Source organism: Garra rufa, chromosome 1 (genome assembly GCF_049309525.1).
Source record: "Garra rufa chromosome 1, GarRuf1.0, whole genome shotgun sequence".
Taxonomy (NCBI): Eukaryota; Metazoa; Chordata; class Actinopteri; order Cypriniformes; family Cyprinidae; genus Garra; species Garra rufa.
The window spans coordinates 101,666,330-101,686,795 of record NC_133361.1 but is presented as its reverse complement, the minus strand read 5'-3'; the positions used below and the strand labels follow the sequence as shown (position 1 = coordinate 101,686,795).

The 20,466-nt window shown below is 38.5% G+C and overlaps 15 non-coding genes across 15 annotated transcripts; all 15 read right to left on the bottom strand.

Moving 5' to 3' along the window:
• Positions 1 to 5,819: 5,819 nt before the first annotated feature.
• On the bottom strand, positions 5,820 to 5,938 carry LOC141293749 (5S ribosomal RNA). The gene has a single exon (XR_012340811.1). It is a non-coding gene; the product is annotated as a 5S ribosomal RNA (ribosomal RNA).
• A 1,797-nt stretch (positions 5,939 to 7,735) lies between these two features.
• LOC141311090 (5S ribosomal RNA) lies at positions 7,736 to 7,854 on the bottom strand. The gene has a single exon (XR_012348560.1). It is a non-coding gene; the product is annotated as a 5S ribosomal RNA (ribosomal RNA).
• An 84-nt stretch (positions 7,855 to 7,938) lies between these two features.
• Positions 7,939 to 8,057, bottom strand: LOC141318541 (5S ribosomal RNA). The gene has a single exon (XR_012352852.1). It is a non-coding gene; the product is annotated as a 5S ribosomal RNA (ribosomal RNA).
• Positions 8,058 to 8,858: 801 nt separating this feature from the next.
• Positions 8,859 to 8,977, bottom strand: LOC141293743 (5S ribosomal RNA). Its single transcript, XR_012340810.1, has one exon. It is a non-coding gene; the product is annotated as a 5S ribosomal RNA (ribosomal RNA).
• Positions 8,978 to 9,061: 84 nt separating this feature from the next.
• On the bottom strand, positions 9,062 to 9,180 carry LOC141312217 (5S ribosomal RNA). The gene has a single exon (XR_012349211.1). It is a non-coding gene; the product is annotated as a 5S ribosomal RNA (ribosomal RNA).
• A 784-nt stretch (positions 9,181 to 9,964) lies between these two features.
• Positions 9,965 to 10,083, bottom strand: LOC141293736 (5S ribosomal RNA). The gene has a single exon (XR_012340809.1). It is a non-coding gene; the product is annotated as a 5S ribosomal RNA (ribosomal RNA).
• Positions 10,084 to 10,884: 801 nt separating this feature from the next.
• LOC141314506 (5S ribosomal RNA) lies at positions 10,885 to 11,003 on the bottom strand. Its single transcript, XR_012350132.1, has one exon. It is a non-coding gene; the product is annotated as a 5S ribosomal RNA (ribosomal RNA).
• An 84-nt stretch (positions 11,004 to 11,087) lies between these two features.
• LOC141293729 (5S ribosomal RNA) lies at positions 11,088 to 11,206 on the bottom strand. The gene has a single exon (XR_012340807.1). It is a non-coding gene; the product is annotated as a 5S ribosomal RNA (ribosomal RNA).
• An 84-nt stretch (positions 11,207 to 11,290) lies between these two features.
• On the bottom strand, positions 11,291 to 11,409 carry LOC141311808 (5S ribosomal RNA). Its single transcript, XR_012349174.1, has one exon. It is a non-coding gene; the product is annotated as a 5S ribosomal RNA (ribosomal RNA).
• Positions 11,410 to 12,210: 801 nt separating this feature from the next.
• Positions 12,211 to 12,329, bottom strand: LOC141316991 (5S ribosomal RNA). Its single transcript, XR_012351673.1, has one exon. It is a non-coding gene; the product is annotated as a 5S ribosomal RNA (ribosomal RNA).
• Positions 12,330 to 12,413: 84 nt separating this feature from the next.
• Positions 12,414 to 12,532, bottom strand: LOC141317632 (5S ribosomal RNA). Its single transcript, XR_012351998.1, has one exon. It is a non-coding gene; the product is annotated as a 5S ribosomal RNA (ribosomal RNA).
• An 800-nt stretch (positions 12,533 to 13,332) lies between these two features.
• On the bottom strand, positions 13,333 to 13,451 carry LOC141319113 (5S ribosomal RNA). Its single transcript, XR_012353388.1, has one exon. It is a non-coding gene; the product is annotated as a 5S ribosomal RNA (ribosomal RNA).
• Positions 13,452 to 13,535: 84 nt separating this feature from the next.
• LOC141318611 (5S ribosomal RNA) lies at positions 13,536 to 13,654 on the bottom strand. The gene has a single exon (XR_012352916.1). It is a non-coding gene; the product is annotated as a 5S ribosomal RNA (ribosomal RNA).
• An 801-nt stretch (positions 13,655 to 14,455) lies between these two features.
• On the bottom strand, positions 14,456 to 14,574 carry LOC141297371 (5S ribosomal RNA). Its single transcript, XR_012341373.1, has one exon. It is a non-coding gene; the product is annotated as a 5S ribosomal RNA (ribosomal RNA).
• Positions 14,575 to 14,658: 84 nt separating this feature from the next.
• On the bottom strand, positions 14,659 to 14,777 carry LOC141316036 (5S ribosomal RNA). Its single transcript, XR_012351206.1, has one exon. It is a non-coding gene; the product is annotated as a 5S ribosomal RNA (ribosomal RNA).
• Between the last annotated feature and the right edge of the window lie 5,689 nt (positions 14,778 to 20,466).

Below are 20,466 nucleotides of genomic sequence, written 5' to 3'. Positions count from 1 at the left end.
ACACGTCTTTCTAAAAGCCAGCATATTATATAAATAGTGAAGAAAAGGCAAAAGCTTACAGCACCTGGTATTCCCAGGCGGTCTCCCATCCAAGTACTAACCAGGCCCGACGCTGCATAGCTTCCGAGATCAGACGAGATCGGGCGCTCTCTTTTTTTTTTTTTTTTATCTTTTTTTTTTTTTCAATTCACAAATTTTCAATTACAGTTTTCCATCACATTCACACTCACTCAACACAATTTGTTACATTCATATGAGTCATCTTTCAATTGACATCCATTATTTTGCACAAAAAAAGGAAAATACAGATACATAAATGAAATATACAAGAGATATGTCTACTACCCTTCTCAAATCAGATGATTGCTTCCTACCAATTAAAGCAGATTTTCCCACCCACATCTTGATATATGAACTTATTTGTGTCTATAAAAAATTCTTTTGCCTTTTTCTCTCCAAACTTACAAATCAACTCCACATCTCTTTGTGTTATTAACTTAAATATATCTTTAACTTTCATCGTCCTACCCTCAAAATGTGCATAGTTCCTTCTTAGAACCACTGCTAGTCTAGCATGACTTAAAAGAAAATTAATTAGACAGATATCCCTTTTTTTCCTTTTCCCAACAATTCCAAACAAAAATATTTTCCCCCATTCCTCCTCTGACTTCACTTGCACACCCCAGTTTTCTATTAATATACTTTTAAGAAAATCAAAGAAACCAACCAAAGCTTCACATCTCAGAAAATAATGTAAAAAACTCTCATGGCCATTATCACACACATCACACATCACATTGACATCATTGTTTATTTTATTTAACACCACATTCGTGTAAATTCTATTATGTCTTATCAGAAAGTCATTGTTCTCACAATCAATACTGTTGTATTTTATATTTAGGTTTGACCAGATTTTTTTCACATCCAGATCCTCAAACACTTTCTTCCACACTTTTTCTGCCGCTGGTTCTTTTATAACATCACCGATTAATCTCCTGTATACATTCTTTACACTCATATTCTTAATTTTGTACTTTTCACCATTATCATGCACATACATCTCTGGCATACATTGCTCTTCTTTAGAGACACATTCACTTTTAATCACCTTAGTCCATTGCAAGGGTATGCTTGTTTTAATTTTGTCATATATTGTATTCACTTTCTCTCTATTCTCCATTCCATCTAAATCACACACAGAATCATAAATGCAGTTATCTCTAAGAAATCCTGGAATAACTTCGTACATTATATCCTTTACTTGTTTTATGCCCCCTTCTATAAATTTATGTTCATACAATGTTTTATTTTTATACTTAATTTTTTCATTCAGAAATAGTGGCAGATTTTTAATCACATTTATATCTTCACACTCATACTCTAATTTGGGTAGGAAATGCCTCCATGCCTCTAAAACCTCCCGATATATTTCTGGTATTCCTCCCGTCATTGATTGCTTGAAGCCCATGTACCAACCATTATCTCCTATTCCTCCCACGTCATCAACATACTTTCTTAAGAACTCCTTCCATCCATAATCCCATCTCCCTCCCATATATTTTATTACCGTTTTTATTCTCATTGCGGCTCTTTTTGTTTCTAAGTCCATCAAGTTTAAACCCCCTTCCCATCTCTTACCCACCAATGTTTTCTGTGCAATTTTCACCCCTTTGCCGCCCCATATAAAATCACCTACAATTTTATTCAATTCATTCAACACCCACCCTGGCATTTCCATTACACTCATCACATACACACATACTGACAATAACAGGCTATTTACCACTATTACTTTCCCATTTAATTTCAATTTTCTCCCTTTCCATGCTGCACATACTGTTCTTATTTTGTTAATCACCCCGGTCCAAGTCACATCTCTTGCCTCTTTGCTTTGCACCCCTAAATATACCCCTAATACTTTCACATATCTTTCCTCCACTCTTAACCCTACCTCTACTCTCTCTACCTCCCCTATATACATTAGTTCTGATTTCTCCATATTTATTTTTGCCCCTGATGCCTTCCCATACCTCTTCACTATCTCTAAAACTCTTTTTACACTGTTTCCTTCTCTCACTGTGATTGTAGTATCATCTGCATATTGGTTTATAGTACACATCCCTCCATATGGCAACTCAATGCCCACTACTCTTTTATCTCTCTTAATTAAAGTAGCTAGAGGCTCTACTGAAATGGCATACAATAATGCATACAGGGGACATCCCTGTCTTACTGATCTTCCTACATCGAACTTGTCTGTTAGCACTCCATTTATTTTTATGCAACTTTTTGCTTTTTCATATAGTCTTCTTATCCATCCTATCACTTTCACCCCAAATCCAAACTTCTCTAATACCCTAAATAAATATTTGTGTTCCACTCTATCAAAAGCTTTATTCCAATCAATCCCTAATACTATCCCTCCCTTCTCATCTCGTTTCATATGCTCCATAACATCCCTAACGGTCCCTATCGTGTCCGCTATATCCCTGCCTGGTATACTGTAACTCTGTGTTGGTTGAACTATACTTCCTATCACTCTTTTCACTCTATTCGCTAAAACTTTAGTCAGTATTTTATAATCCACATTTAATAGACTGATTGGTCTATAGTTCTCCATATCTAATCTATTTCCCTTCTTATACACTAAAGCTATCACTCCCTCCACCATTCTATCTTGCACTACTCCTGTTCTTTCTATCCCCTTAAAAACTTCAACTAGAATTGGTGCTACCCCTTCCTTATATGTTTTATACCATTCAATACCGATCCCATCACTCCCCGGACTTTTTCCATTTTTCAACCCCCCTATTGCCTCTTTCACCTCCTCTTCCTCTATATCCTTATCACACCATTCCCTATCTTCCTCACTTAGAATATTCCCTACACTTTCTAATACTTCCTCTATGATTTTCTCATCTGCTCCTCCCCTCTTGTATAAATCTTCATAGAATTCTTGCACTCTCTCCAAAATCTCTACGTAGTCTTTTGTTGTTTTGCCTTCCTTTGTATTTATTTCGTTTATATATGTTTTACTTTGTCTCCTTTTCTCTAGCCCTAAGAAATACCCTGTACATTTCTCACCTTCTAATGCATATTTTGCCCTACTTCTTAGAATTGCTCCTCTACATTTCTCCCTCTCAAATTTCTCCAGTGCTATCTTAGCCTCTATATATTTTTCCATACTATATCCTTCTTCATCTTCAGCCTTGTTTAATTCTTCCCTCAATCTTTCTTTCAGCAACTCTTCTTCCTTCTTCATCTTTTCCCATCTTTTCTTACTATATTTTATACTGATGAACTTAATCTGGTCTTTCATTTTCTCCCATCTTTCCCCTATTCTGTCATCTAATCCTCCCTCTCTTTTATACTCATCTATCTTCTCATTTTCTCTATTTATTAGATCCTTCATCTGTATCTCATATTCTTCCTCTCCAATGTATCCTGCATTCAATATCCACATCCCTCCTCCTACCTCCTCACTCCCTATCTTAATTCTGAACCTAACACCATCATGATCACTTAAACTATTTCCTTGATGCCTTGTCCCATCTATGTATCTAATGATTTCCTCCTTAACTAACACTAAATCTATTCTACTCTGTTTTAATATACCTTCTTTTAATTGCCTCCTAGTAAATTCTCTTTTTTCTGGATTTTCATACCTCCACACATCTATTAACCCCTTCTCTCTCATTATCTCCATCAACATTCCCCTAGATTTCTCCCATCTAAATTTTACGCCCTTGCCCACATCTAATCTGCTACATTTTATATTAAAATCCCCCACTACAATACATTTCCCCACAACTAATTCTTTTAATTCTTCCAATATTTCCCTCCTATCTACTTCTATATTCGGAACGTATATATTTATTAATCTAAAATCTATATCTCTATATGTAAATTCAACTACCAAGATCCTTCCCCTCTGATCTTTATATACCTCCCTTATACCTTTGACACTATCTTTTTTAAAAAGTACTGCCACACCTCTTGCATTTTTTGCTCCATTATTATAATAAATATCCCCTCTCCACTCCTCTCTCATCTCTCTCACTTTATCCTCTTCCCAATTTGTCTCCTGTATACAAATTATATCACTCCTATATGTAAATAATAACTCTTTCATCTTGCTTTTATTCCTTAACCCATTTATATTTATTGAAGTTACAGTGGCCATGAGAGTAGCTAAAGAAAACTAAATAAAATTGAAAAACAAAACCACATATAATTAAATAAGGCATCAAATACCTGCCCGTGGTTCCTTGATCTGTTCACTCTGTTCTCCGTCCGTCTCAGACTTCCTCTTTGCACTGAGTCTTTTAATCTTTGCTTTCAGTCCATCTTTTTGTCCCCCATTCCTATTTTCTTCACCTTTACTTTCTTTCAGTTCCTGTTCCATCTCTTTCTTTTCATCCTCTTTACCTTTTCCTTTCACTTTACTTTCACCTTTGTCTTCCTCGCTCTGTTCCGACTGTTCCATCTCCTCCTCCTCGCCATCCTTTTCACCCTTGCTCCCAATTCTGTCTCGCCGCTCCATTTTGCTTCTTTTTTCACCAGCCTCAGCTCCATCTTTACCTCCCCCGCTCACAACACCAGCCACTTCCACCTCTTGTTCCTCTGTCAGATCACTGTACCTCCTTTCATCATCTTCTTGTCCAACTACTCGCTCTCTCTCTAATCGCATCCATTCTTCACAATCTCTTGCATAATGTCCTCCTCCACCACATTTGAAGCACTTTAATTCAGGGCACTCTCTGAATATGTGCCCTGGCTTGATACAAAGTCTGCAAACACGTACTTGTCTATCATGGATGACGCGAAAATATTCGGTGCCTCTCAGAGTCTCAAACTTTGTGGAGTATGGAAGTGAACATACCTGTTCCGTAAAACGAACCTTTAAGAACCGGGTTCCATCAGCTATATCCGTTCCAGGCCATAACCGACGTTTTATTGGTGAGAGTGGTCGTACTCCCCACTCTTGTAGTTTGAAGAGTATCTTCTCATCCTCTAAGTATACTGGCAAGTTTATAAAAGACACCACCATGTCATTATTCATAACTTCCCTTGCATGCACCATCACTCCTTGTACTCTCACGCCATCCATTAGTTTATGCTTTGCCTCTTCATCCTTCATTGTGAGTTCATACATCCTTTCACCTCTCACTCTGCAGCCGATCACCTCTCCACACTCCTTCTTTACTCCCCTCAGCAAATCCATCATGGAAATCTTTTCTGTTCCCTCCACTTCCACCTCCAATGTCAGGTCTTTGCTATATTTTCCTTTTGTTCCTCCTTGCACTCCTTGGTTGTTTTCTTCTCTTTCTCTCTGCAGATCTCCTGTGACTTTGTTTGTTTTCTGCTGCTTTTGAATCACTACTTGGTTGTCTTTTCCACTTCTTTGATCGTCCTCTTCATTCTTCCCATTGCTACCTTTTATCATTGTTGTTTGCACTGTTTCTTTGTCTGCAGCCATGATGTGCATCTGCAGCATGCTTCAACCAGGAAGAGTCCAAAAAGTCCCCCACACAGCCTAAGCTGTTGGGGGAAGTGATCAGGGTTAACTCTGACTTTCCAACAACGAATTCCCAAAGTCCAAAATCAAAAAGAAAATTAAGTATTTCAGAAAAGAGATTGTCAAACAAATGGATTCAGAGAGTATCTCTGCACTGCAAACCTAGCACTACCTGCTGGCTCTCTAGCGCCCTCAGGGTGGTATGGCCATAAGCGAGGTCTGCTCCAAAAAGTGGGCTATTTAAAGATCAGCCTCCGTAAAATCCAGCATATTATATAAATAGTGAAGAAAAGGCAAAAGCTTACAGCACCTGGTATTCCCAGGCGGTCTCCCATCCAAGTACTAACCAGGCCCGACGCTGCTTAGCTTCCGAGATCAGACGAGATCGGGCGCTCTCAGCGCGGTATGGCCATAAGCGAGGGCTGCTCCAAAAAGTGGGCTATTTAAAGATCAGCCTCCGTAAAAGCCAGCATATTACATAAATAGTAAAGAAAAGGCAAAAGCTTACAGCACCTGGTATTCCCAGGCGGTCTCCCATAAAAGTGTAACACTCGGCCTTATCAGCCGAGTTACAAGACTAAAATGGGGTCAGATTTAATTGTGAGAGATGACTAGTGGTTAAAAGAATGAGACATAAAAGAAAATTGGTTTAAATAGATTTGGTGTATTTACAAGGTTCTCATAAAAGACTTTAAAACAACACGATAAAACTAGGTAAACTCTGTTAAAAGAATACAGTTCATTTGTCCATACCCTAAAAACAGGTAAACTCTGTTAAAAGAATACAGTTCATTTGTCCATACCCTAAAAACAGTCCAAGAACCCCAGTGTGTTGATAAGTCCAATGTGAGTGTCCACCAGTGTATATACAATCCACAGAAAGTGTAATCCAAAGTTTGCAGGTGGTGAATGGAAAGGTGAGCTCTAAAATTAGCAACTCCTCAATCCAACAGTTTGGTGACTGTCCTTTCTTCTTCTTCTTCTTCTTGGTTTTTAACGGCGGTTGGCAACCAACTTAAATAGGTGCATTACCGCCACCTTCTGCTCCGGAGTGTGGAACAGAGTTTCACAATCTATTTACCAAACCCGTTTTTCTAATAAAATCAAAGAATACTTTACTATTTATTTCGCTTGCCCATTTTATTAGAACCTTAAAATTTATTTCCTGATTTACATTCTTTCTTATTTCTTCTATCATTGGACCTCTTTCTTGTTCATATCTTCTACAATCAAGAAATACATGAGTTACTGTTTCTTCAACCTTACAGTGTTCACATAATCCATTTGGGTGTTTCCCTATTATTTTAAGTGTGCTATTTAAATTTGAGTGCCCTAATAATATTCTGCTGAAGATAACCTCTTCTTTCCTTGACTTACCTATACACTTTATGTTTTTATTTACCTTGTTTAATAAGCTGTAAAGGAATCTACCCTTTGTCCCATTACTCCACTCTACTTGCCATTCTTCTATCAATTTACTCCAGATTAAAACCTTCATCTCTGATTTACTTAATGGAACTTGTATTTCTATTATTTCTTTCTGTAAAGCTTGTTTTGCTAATTTATCCACTTCTTCGTTTCCCCTTATTCCCATGTGAGCTGGAACCCACATAAAACTGATTGATATACCATTCTGGACAATTCTTGAATGTATATGTAGTATATTAAAAAGAATATCTTGGTGACTAGATTTGAAAGATCTCAAGCTCTTTAAAACTGAAACTGAATCTGTACAGATTAAAACATTTTCAGGTTTTATTTCCTCTACCCACTGTAACGCCATAAGGATTCCTATCAATTCAACAGTATAAACTGCCAAATGATTTGATGTTCGCTTTATTCCACTAATCCACTGATTACTAGTAACTTTGGCTAAAAAAACAGCCCCAGTTATTTGATGTTCTGGATCTTTTGATCCATCTGTATATACTTGAATATGTCGAGGATATTGGAGTGACTGTCCTTTGTTTGTCATGCTGCTCTCTTATACAGTTGTACTTCCTGCTTCCTGTCATGTGTCTAGTCACATGACAGGCCAACCATCCATTTATTAAAGACACATACACTTAAAATGTTAAGAGTAATAAAATGGCCTAAAAAACATGTAAAACACTTAAAACTCTATAATACATTTAAATGATTGTAATAAATAGAGCGGTAAAACACGTCTTTCTAAAAGCCAGCATATTATATAAATAGTGAAGAAAAGGCAAAAGCTTACAGCACCTGGTATTCCCAGGCGGTCTCCCATCCAAGTACTAACCAGGCCCGACGCTGCTTAGCTTCCGAGATCAGACGAGATCGGGCGCTCTCAGCGCAGTATGGCCATAAGCGAGGGCTGCTCCAAAAAGTGGGCTATTTAAAGATCAGCCTCCGTAAAAGCCAGCATATTATATAAATAGTGAAGAAAAGGCAAAAGCTTACAGCACCTGGTATTCCAAGGCGGTCTCCCATCCAAGTACTAACCAGGCCCGACGCTGCTTACCTTCCGAGATCAGAAGAGATCGGGCGCTCTCAGCGCGGTATGGCCATAAGCGAGGGCTGCTCCAAAAAGTGGGCTATTTAAAGATCAGCCTCCGTAAAAGCCAGCATATTACATAAATAGTGAAGAAAAGGCAAAAGCTTACAGCACCTGGTATTCCCAGGCGGTCTCCCATAAAAGTGTAACAATCGGCCTTATCAGCCGAGTTACAAGACTAAAATGGGGTCAGATTTAACTGTGAGAGATGACTAGTGGTTAAAAGAATGAGACATAAAAGAAAATTGGTTTAAATAGATTTGGTGTATTTACAAGGTTCACATAAAAGACTTTAAAACAACACGATAAAACTAGGTAAACTCTGTTAAAAGAATACAGTTCATTTGTCCATACCCTAAAAACAGGTAAACTCTGTTAAAAGAATACAGTTCATTTGTCCATACCCTAAAAACAGTCCAAGAACCCCAGTGTGTTGATAAGTCCAATGTGAGTGTCCACCAGTGTATATACAATCCACAGAAAGTGTAATCCAAAGTTTGCAGGTGGTGAATGGAAAGGTGAGCTCTAAAATTAGCAACTCCTCAATCCAACAGTTTGGTGACTGTCCTTTGTTTGTCATGCTGCTCTCTTATACAGTTGTACTTCCTGCTTCCTGTCATGTGTCTAGTCACATGACAGGCCAACCATCCATTTATTAAAGACACATACACTTAAAATGTTAAGAGTAATAAAATGGCCTAAAAAACATGTAAAACACTTAAAACTCTATAATACATTTAAATGATTGTAATAAATAGAGCGGTAAAACACGTCTTTCTAAAAGCCAGCATATTATATAAATATTGAAGAAAAGGTAAAAGCTTACAGCACCTGGTATTCCCAGGCGGTCTCCCATCCAAGTACTAACCAGGCCCTACGCTGCTTAGCTTCCGAGATCAGACGAGATCGGGCGCTCTCAGCGCGGTATGGCCATAAGCGAGGGCTGCTCCAAAAAGTGGGCTATTTAAAGATCAGCCTCCGTAAAAGCCAGCATATTATATAAATAGTGAATAAAAGGCAAAAGCTTACAGCACCTGGTATTCCCAGGCGGTCTCCCATCCAAGTACTAACCAGGCCCGACGCTGCTTAGCTTTCGAGATCAGACGAGATCGGGCGCTCTCAGCGCGGTATGGCCATAAGCGAGGGCTGCTCCAAAAAGTGGGCTATTTAAAGATCAGCCTCCGTAAAAGCCAGCATATTATATAAATAGTGAAGAAAAGGCAAAAGCTTACAGCACCTGGTATTCCCAGGCGGTCTCCCATAAAAGTGTAACAATCGGCCTTATCAGCCGAGTTACAAGACTAAAATGGGGTCAGATTTAACTGTGAGAGATGACTAGTGGTTAAAAGAATGAGACATAAAAGAAAATTGGTTTAAATAGATTTGGTGTAATTACAAGGTTCACATAAAAGACTTTAAAACAACACGATAAAACTAGGTAAACTCTGTTAAAAGAATACAGTTCATTTGTCCATACCCTAAAAACAGGTAAACTCTGTTAAAAGAATACAGTTCATTTGTCCATACCCTAAAAACAGTCCAAGAACCCCAGTGTGTTGATAAGTCCAATGTGAGTGTCCACCAGTGTATATACAATCCACAGAAAGTGTAATCCAAAGTTTGCAGGTGGTGAATGGAAAGGTGAGCTCTAAAATTAGCAAATCCTCAATCCAACAGTTTGGTGACTGTCCTTTGTTTGTCATGCTGCTCTCTTATACAGTTGTACTTCCTGCTTCCTGTCATGTGTCTAGTCACATGACAGGCCAACCATCCATTTATTAAAGACACATACACTTAAAATGTTAAGAGTAATAAAATGGCCTAAAAAACATGTAAAACACTTAAAACTCTATAATACATTTAAATGATTGTAATAAATAGAGCGGTAAAACACGTCTTTATATAAATAGTGAAGAAAAGGCAAAAGCTTACAGCACCTGGTATTCCCAGGCGGTCTCCCATCCAAGTACTAACCAGGCCCGACGCTGCTTAGCTTCCGAGATCAGACGAGATCGGGCGCTCTCAGCGCGGTATGGCCATAAGCGAGGGCTGCTCCAAAAAGTGGGCTATTTAAAGATCAGCCTCCGTAAAAGCCAGCATATTACATAAATAGTAAAGAAAAGGCAAAAGCTTACAGCACCTGGTATTCCCAGGCGGTCTCCCATAAAAGTGTTACAATCGGCCTTATCAGCCGAGTTACAAGACTAAAATGGGGTCAGATTTAACTGTGAGAGATGACTAGTGGTTAAAAGAATGAGACATAAAAGAAAATTGGTTTAAATAGATTTGGTGTATTTACAAGGTTCACATAAAAGACTTTAAAACAACACGATAAAACTAGGTAAACTCTGTTAAAAGAATACAGTTCATTTGTCCATACCCTAAAAACAGGTAAACTCTGTTAAAAGAATAAAGTTCATTTTTCCATACCCTAAAAACAGTCCAAGAACCCCAGTGTGTTGATAAGTCCAATGTGAGTGTCCACCAGTGTATATACAATCCACAGAAAGTGTAATCCAAAGTTTGCAGGTGGTGAATGGAAAGGTGAGCTCTAAAATTAGCAACTCCTCAATCCAACAGTTTGGTGACTGTCCTTTGTTTGTCATGCTGCTCTCTTATACAGTTGTACTTCCTGCTTCCTGTCATGTGTCTAGTCACATGACAGGCCGACCATCCATTTATTAAAGACACATACACTTAAAATGTTAAGAGTAATAAAATGGCCTAAAAAACATGTAAAACACTTAAAACTCTATAATACATTTAAATGATTGTAATAAATAGAGCGGTAAAACACGTCTTTCTAAAAGCCAGCATATTATATAAATAGTGAAGAAAAGGCAAAAGCTTACAGCACCTGGTATTCCCAGGCGGTCTCCCATCCAAGTACTAAGCAGGCCCGACGCTGCTTAGCTTCCGAGATCAGACGAGATCGGGCGCTCTCAGCGTGGTATGGCCATAAGCGAGGGCTGCTCCAAAAAGTGGGCTATTTAAAGATCAGCCTCCGTAAAAGCCAGCATATTATATAAATAGTGAAGAAAAGGCAAAAGCTTACAGCACCTGGTATTCCCAGGCGGTCTCCCATCCAAGTACTAACCAGGCCCGACGCTGCTTAGCTTCCGAGATCAGACGAGATCGGGCGCTCTCAGCGCGGTATGGCCATAAGCGAGGGCTGCTCCAAAAAGTGGGCTATTTAAAGATCAGCCTCCGTAAAAGCCAGCATATTATATAAATAGTGAAGAAAAGGCAAAAGCTTACAGCACCTGGTATTCCAAGGCGGTCTCCCATCCAAGTACTAACCAGGCCCGACGCTGCTTAGCTTCCGAGATCAGACGAGATCGGGCGCTCTCAGCGCGGTATGGCCATAAGCGAGGGCTGCTCCAAAAAGTGGGCTATTTAAAGATCAGCCTCCGTAAAAGCCAGCATATTACATAAATAGTAAAGAAAAGGCAAAAGCTTACAGCACCTGGTATTCCCAGGCGGTCTCCCATAAAAGTGTAACACTCGGCCTTATCAGCCGAGTTACAAGACTAAAATGGGGTCAGATTTAACTGTGAGAGATGACTAGTGGTTAAAAGAATGAGACATAAAAGAAAATTGGTTTAAATAGATTTGGTGTATTTACAAGGTTCACATAAAAGACTTTAAAACAACACGATAAAACTAGGTAAACTCTGTTAAAAGAATACAGTTCATTTGTCCATACCCTAAAAACAGGTAAACTCTGTTAAAAGAATACAGTTCATTTGTCCATACCCTAAAAACAGTCCAAGAACCCCAGTGTGTTGATAAGTCCAATGTGAGTGTCCACCAGTGTATATACAATCCACAGAAAGTGTAATCCAAAGTTTGCAGGTGGTGAATGGAAAGGTGAGCTCTAAAATTAGCAACTCCTCAATCCAACAGTTTGGTGACTGTCCTTTGTTTGTCATGCTGCTCTCTTATACAGTTGTACTTCCTGCTTCCTGTCATGTGTCTAGTCACATGACAGGCCAACCATCCATTTATTAAAGACACATACACTTAAAATGTTAAGAGTAATAAAATGGCCTAAAAAACATGTAAAACACTTAAAACTCTATAATACATTTAAATGATTGTAATAAATAGAGCGGTAAAACACGTCTTTCTAAAAGCCAGCATATTATATAAATAGTGAAGAAAAGGCAAAAGCTTACAGCACCTGGTATTCCCAGGCGGTCTCCCATCCAAGTACTAACCAGGCCCGACGCTGCTTAGCTTCCGAGATCAGACGAGATCGGGCGCTCTCAGCGCGGTATGGCCATAAATGAGGGCTACTCCAAAAAGTGGGCTATTTAAAGATCAGCCTCCGTAAAAGCCAGCATATTATATAAATAGTGAAGAAAAGGCAAAAGCTTACAGCACCTGGTATTCCCAGGCGGTCTCCCATCCAAGTACTTAGCAGGCCCGACGCTGCTTAGCTTCCGAGATCAGACGAGATCGGGCGCTCTCAGCGTGGTATGGCCATAAGCGAGGGCTGCTCCAAAAAGTGGGCTATTTAAAGATCAGCCTCCGTAAAAGCCAGCATATTATATAAATAGTGAAGAAAAGGCAAAAGCTTACAGCACCTGGTATTCCCAGGCGGTCTCCCATAAAAGTGTAACAATCTGCCTTATCAGCCGAGTTACAAGACTAAAATGGGGTCAGATTTAACTGTGAGAGATGACTAGTGGTTAAAAGAATGAGACATAAAAGAAAATTGGTTTAAATAGATTTGGTGTATTTACAAGGTTCACATAAAAGACTTTAAAACAACACGATAAAACTAGGTAAACTCTGTTAAAAGAATACAGTTCATTTGTCCATACCCTAAAAACAGGTAAACTCTGTTAAAAGAATACAGTTCATTTGTCCATACCCTAAAAACAGTCCAAGAACCCCAGTGTGTTGATAAGTCCAATGTGAGTGTCCACCAGTGTATATACAATCCACAGAAAGTGTAATCCAAAGTTTGCAGGTGGTGAATGGAAAGGTGAGCTCTAAAATTAGCAACTCCTCAATCCAACAGTTTGGTGACTGTCCTTTGTTTGTCATGCTGCTCTCTTATACAGTTGTACTTCCTGCTTCCTGTCATGTGTCTAGTCACATGACAGGCCAACCATCCATTTATTAAAGACACATACACTTAAAATGTTAAGAGTAATAAAATGGCCTAAAAACATGTAAAACACTTAAAACTCTATAATACATTTAAATGATTGTAATAAATAGAGCAGTAAAACACGTCTTTCTAAAAGCCAGCATATTATATAAATAGTGAAGAAAAGGCAAAAGCTTACAGCACCTGGTATTCCCAGGCGGTCTCCCATCCAAGTACTAACCAGGCCCGACGCTGCATAGCTTCCGAGATCAGACGAGATTGGGCGCTCTCAGCGCGGTATGGCCATAAGCGAGGGCTGCTCCAAAAAGTGGGCTATTTAAAGATCAGCCTCCGTAAAAGCCAGCATATTATATAAATAGTGAAGAAAAGGCAAAAGCTTACAGCACCTGGTATTCCCAGGCGGTCTCCCATCCAAGTACTAACCAGGCCCGACGCTGCTTAGCTTCCGAGATCAGACGAGATGGGGCGCTCTCAGCGCGGTATGGCCATAAGCGAGGGCTGCTCCAAAAAGTGGGCTATTTAAAGATCAGCCTCCGTAAAAGCCAGCATATTACATAAATAGTAAAGAAAAGGCAAAAGCTTACAGCACCTGGTATTCCCAGGCGGTCTCCCATAAAAGTGTAACACTCGGCCTTATCAGCCGAGTTACAAGACTAAAATGGGGTCAGATTTAACTGTGAGAGATGACTAGTGGTTAAAAGAATGAGACATAAAAGAAAATTGGTTTAAATAGATTTGGTGTATTTACAAGGTTCACATAAAAGACTTTAAAACAACACGATAAAACTAGGTAAACTCTGTTAAAAGAATACAGTTCATTTGTCCATACCCTAAAAACAGGTAAACTCTGTTAAAAGAATACAGTTCATTTGTCCATACCCTAAAAACAGTCCAAGAACCCCAGTGTGTTGATAAGTCCAATGTGAGTGTCCACCAGTGTATATACAATCCACAGAAAGTGTAATCCAAAGTTTGCAGGTGGTGAATGGAAAGGTGAGCTCTAAAATTAGCAACTCCTCAATCCAACAGTTTGGTGACTGTCCTTTGTTTGTCATGCTGCTCTCTTATACAGTTGTACTTCCTGCTTCCTGTCATGTGTCTAGTCACATGACAGGCCAACCATCCATTTATTAAAGACACATACACTTAAAATGTTAAGAGTAATAAAATGGCCTAAAAAACATGTAAAACACTTAAAACTCTATAATACATTTAAATGATTGTAATAAATAGAGCGGTAAAACACGTCTTTCTAAAAGCCAGCATATTATATAAATAGTGAAGAAAAGGCAAAAGCTTACAGCACCTGGTATTCCCAGGCGGTCTCCCATCCAAGTACTAACCAGGCCCTACGCTGCTTAGCTTCCGAGATCAGACGAGACCGGGCGCTCTCAGCGCGGTATGGCCATAAGCGAGGGCTGCTCCAAAAAGTGGGCTATTTAAAGATCAGCCTCCGTAAAAGCCAGCATATTATATAAATAGTGAAGAAAAGGCAAAAGCTTACAGCACCTGGTATTCCCAGGCGGTCTCCCATCCAAGTACTAACTAGGCCCGACGCTGCTTAGCTTCCGAGATCAGACGAGATCGGGCGCTCTCAGCGCGGTATGGCCATAAGCGAGGGCTGCTCCAAAAAGTGGGCTATTTAAAGATCAGCCTCCGTAAAAGCCAGCATATTATATAAATAGTGAAGAAAAGGCAAAAGCTTACAGCACCTGGTATTCCCAGGCGGTCTCCCATAAAAGTGTAACAATCGGCCTTATCAGCCGAGTTACAAGACTAAAATGGGGTCAGATTTAACTGTGAGAGATGACTAGTGGTTAAAAGAATGAGACATAAAAGAAAATTGGTTTAAATAGATTTGGTGTATTTACAAGGTTCACATAAAAGACTTTAAAACAACACGATAAAACTAGGTTAACTCTGTTAAAAGAATACAGTTCATTTGTCCATACCCTAAAAACAGGTAAACTCTGTTAAAAGAATACAGTTCATTTGTCCATACCCTAAAAACAGTCCAAGAACCCCAGTGTGTTGATAAGTCCAATGTGAGTGTCCACCAGTGTATATACAATCCACAGAAAGTGTAATCCAAAGTTTGCAGGTGGTGAATGGAAAGGTGAGCTCTAAAATTAGCAACTCCTCAATCCAACAGTTTGGTGACTGTCCTTTGTTTGTCATGCTGCTCTCTTATACAGTTGTACTTCCTGCTTCCTGTCATGTGTCTAGTCACATGACAGGCCAACCATCCATTTATTAAAGACACATACACTTAAAATGTTAAGAGTAATAAAATGGCCTAAAAAACATGTAAAACACTTAAAACTCTATAATACATTTAAATGATTGTAATAAATAGAGCGGTAAAACACGTCTTTCTAAAAGCCAGCATATTATATAAATAGTGAAGAAAAGGCAAAAGCTTACAGCACCTGGTATTCCCAGGCGGTCTCCCATCCAAGTACTAACCAGGCCCGACGCTGCATAGCTTCCGAGATCAGACGAGATCGGGCGCTCTCTTTTTTTTTTTTTTTTATCTTTTTTTTTTTTTCAATTCACAAATTTTCAATTACAGTTTTCCATCACATTCACACTCACTCAACACAATTTGTTACATTCATATGAGTCATCTTTCAATTGACATCCATTATTTTGCACAAAAAAAGGAAAATACAGATACATAAATGAAATATACAAGAGATATGTCTACTACCCTTCTCAAATCAGATGATTGCTTCCTACCAATTAAAGCAGATTTTCCCACCCACATCTTGATATATGAACTTATTTGTGTCTATAAAAAATTCTTTTGCCTTTTTCTCTCCAAACTTACAAATCAACTCCACATCTCTTTGTGTTATTAACTTAAATATATCTTTAACTTTCATCGTCCTACCCTCAAAATGTGCATAGTTCCTTCTTAGAACCACTGCTAGTCTAGCATGACTTAAAAGAAAATTAATTAGACAGATATCCCTTTTTTTCCTTTTCCCAACAATTCCAAACAAAAATATTTTCCCCCATTCCTCCTCTGACTTCACTTGCACACCCCAGTTTTCTATTAATATACTTTTAAGAAAATCAAAGAAACCAACCAAAGCTTCACATCTCAGAAAATAATGTAAAAAACTCTCATGGCCATTATCACACACATCACACATCACATTGACATCATTGTTTATTTTATTTAACACCACATTCGTGTAAATTCTATTATGTCTTATCAGAAAGTCATTGTTCTCACAATCAATACTGTTGTATTTTATATTTAGGTTTGACCAGATTTTTTTCACATCCAGATCCTCAAACACTTTCTTCCACACTTTTTCTGCCGCTGGTTCTTTTATAACATCACCGATTAATCTCCTGTATACATTCTTTACACTCATATTCTTAATTTTGTACTTTTCACCATTATCATGCACATACATCTCTGGCATACATTGCTCTTCTTTAGAGACACATTCACTTTTAATCACCTTAGTCCATTGCAAGGGTATGCTTGTTTTAATTTTGTCATATATTGTATTCACTTTCTCTCTATTCTCCATTCCATCTAAATCACACACAGAATCATAAATGCAGTTATCTCTAAGAAATCCTGGAATAACTTCGTACATTATATCCTTTACTTGTTTTATGCCCCCTTCTATAAATTTATGTTCATACAATGTTTTATTTTTATACTTAATTTTTTCATTCAGAAATAGTGGCAGATTTTTAATCACATTTATATCTTCACACTCATACTCTAATTTGGGTAGGAAATGCCTCCATGCCTCTAAAACCTCCCGATATATTTCTGGTATTCCTCCCGTCATTGATTGCTTGAAGCCCATGTACCAACCATTATCTCCTATTCCTCCCACGTCATCAACATACTTTCTTAAGAACTCCTTCCATCCATAATCCCATCTCCCTCCCATATATTTTATTACCGTTTTTATTCTCATTGCGGCTCTTTTTGTTTCTAAGTCCATCAAGTTTAAACCCCCTTCCCATCTCTTACCCACCAATGTTTTCTGTGCAATTTTCACCCCTTTGCCGCCCCATATAAAATCACCTACAATTTTATTCAATTCATTCAACACCCACCCTGGCATTTCCATTACACTCATCACATACACACATACTGACAATAACAGGCTATTTACCACTATTACTTTCCCATTTAATTTCAATTTTCTCCCTTTCCATGCTGCACATACTGTTCTTATTTTGTTAATCACCCCGGTCCAAGTCACATCTCTTGCCTCTTTGCTTTGCACCCCTAAATATACCCCTAATACTTTCACATATCTTTCCTCCACTCTTAACCCTACCTCTACTCTCTCTACCTCCCCTATATACATTAGTTCTGATTTCTCCATATTTATTTTTGCCCCTGATGCCTTCCCATACCTCTTCACTATCTCTAAAACTCTTTTTACACTGTTTCCTTCTCTCACTGTGATTGTAGTATCATCTGCATATTGGTTTATAGTACACATCCCTCCATATGGCAACTCAATGCCCACTACTCTTTTATCTCTCTTAATTAAAGTAGCTAGAGGCTCTACTGAAATGGCATACAATAATGCATACAGGGGACATCCCTGTCTTACTGATCTTCCTACATCGAACTTGTCTGTTAGCACTCCATTTATTTTTATGCAACTTTTTGCTTTTTCATATAGTCTTCTTATCCATCCTATCACTTTCACCCCAAATCCAAACTTCTCTAATACCCTAAATAAATATTTGTGTTCCACTCTATCAAAAGCTTTATTCCAATCAATCCCTAATACTATCCCTCCCTTCTCATCTCGTTTCATATGCTCCATAACATCCCTAACGGTCCCTATCGTGTCCGCTATATCCCTGCCTGGTATACTGTAACTCTGTGTTGGTTGAACTATACTTCCTATCACTCTTTTCACTCTATTCGCTAAAACTTTAGTCAGTATTTTATAATCCACATTTAATAGACTGATTGGTCTATAGTTCTCCATATCTAATCTATTTCCCTTCTTATACACTAAAGCTATCACTCCCTCCACCATTCTATCTTGCACTACTCCTGTTCTTTCTATCCCCTTAAAAACTTCAACTAGAATTGGTGCTACCCCTTCCTTATATGTTTTATACCATTCAATACCGATCCCATCACTCCCCGGACTTTTTCCATTTTTCAACCCCCCTATTGCCTCTTTCACCTCCTCTTCCTCTATATCCTTATCACACCATTCCCTATCTTCCTCACTTAGAATATTCCCTACACTTTCTAATACTTCCTCTATGATTTTCTCATCTGCTCCTCCCCTCTTGTATAAATCTTCATAGAATTCTTGCACTCTCTCCAAAATCTCTACGTAGTCTTTTGTTGTTTTGCCTTCCTTTGTATTTATTTCGTTTATATATGTTTTACTTTGTCTCCTTTTCTCTAGCCCTAAGAAATACCCTGTACATTTCTCACCTTCTAATGCATATTTTGCCCTACTTCTTAGAATTGCTCCTCTACATTTCTCCCTCTCAAATTTCTCCAGTGCTATCTTAGCCTCTATATATTTTTCCATACTATATCCTTCTTCATCTTCAGCCTTGTTTAATTCTTCCCTCAATCTTTCTTTCAGCAACTCTTCTTCCTTCTTCATCTTTTCCCATCTTTTCTTACTATATTTTATACTGATGAACTTAATCTGGTCTTTCATTTTCTCCCATCTTTCCCCTATTCTGTCATCTAATCCTCCCTCTCTTTTATACTCATCTATCTTCTCATTTTCTCTATTTATTAGATCCTTCATCTGTATCTCATATTCTTCCTCTCCAATGTATCCTGCATTCAATATCCACATCCCTCCTCCTACCTCCTCACTCCCTATCTTAATTCTGAACCTAACACCATCATGATCACTTAAACTATTTCCTTGATGCCTTGTCCCATCTATGTATCTAATGATTTCCTCCTTAACTAACACTAAATCTATTCTACTCTGTTTTAATATACCTTCTTTTAATTGCCTCCTAGTAAATTCTCTTTTTTCTGGATTTTCATACCTCCACACATCTATTAACCCCTTCTCTCTCATTATCTCCATCAACATTCCCCTAGATTTCTCCCATCTAAATTTTACGCCCTTGCCCACATCTAATCTGCTACATTTTATATTAAAATCCCCCACTACAATACATTTCCCCACAACTAATTCTTTTAATTCTTCCAATATTTCCCTCCTATCTACTTCTATATTCGGAACGTATATATTTATTAATCTAAAATCTATATCTCTATATGTAAATTCAACTACCAAGATCCTTCCCCTCTGATCTTTATATACCTCCCTTATACCTTTGACACTATCTTTTTTAAAAAGTACTGCCACACCTCTTGCATTTTTTGCTCCATTATTATAATAAATATCCCCTCTCCACTCCTCTCTCATCTCTCTCACTTTATCCTCTTCCCAATTTGTCTCCTGTATACAAATTATATCACTCCTATATGTAAATAATAACTCTTTCATCTTGCTTTTATTCCTTAACCCATTTATATTTATTGAAGTTACAGTGGCCATGAGAGTAGCTAAAGAAAACTAAATAAAATTGAAAAACAAAACCACATATAATTAAATAAGGCATCAAATACCTGCCCGTGGTTCCTTGATCTGTTCACTCTGTTCTCCGTCCGTCTCAGACTTCCTCTTTGCACTGAGTCTTTTAATCTTTGCTTTCAGTCCATCTTTTTGTCCCCCATTCCTATTTTCTTCACCTTTACTTTCTTTCAGTTCCTGTTCCATCTCTTTCTTTTCATCCTCTTTACCTTTTCCTTTCACTTTACTTTCACCTTTGTCTTCCTCGCTCTGTTCCGACTGTTCCATCTCCTCCTCCTCGCCATCCTTTTCACCCTTGCTCCCAATTCTGTCTCGCCGCTCCATTTTGCTTCTTTTTTCACCAGCCTCAGCTCCATCTTTACCTCCCCCGCTCACAACACCAGCCACTTCCACCTCTTGTTCCTCTGTCAGATCACTGTACCTCCTTTCATCATCTTCTTGTCCAACTACTCGCTCTCTCTCTAATCGCATCCATTCTTCACAATCTCTTGCATAATGTCCTCCTCCACCACATTTGAAGCACTTTAATTCAGGGCACTCTCTGAATATGTGCCCTGGCTTGATACAAAGTCTGCAAACACGTACTTGTCTATCATGGATGACGCGAAAATATTCGGTGCCTCTCAGAGTCTCAAACTTTGTGGAGTATGGAAGTGAACATACCTGTTCCGTAAAACGAACCTTTAAGAACCGGGTTCCATCAGCTATATCCGTTCCA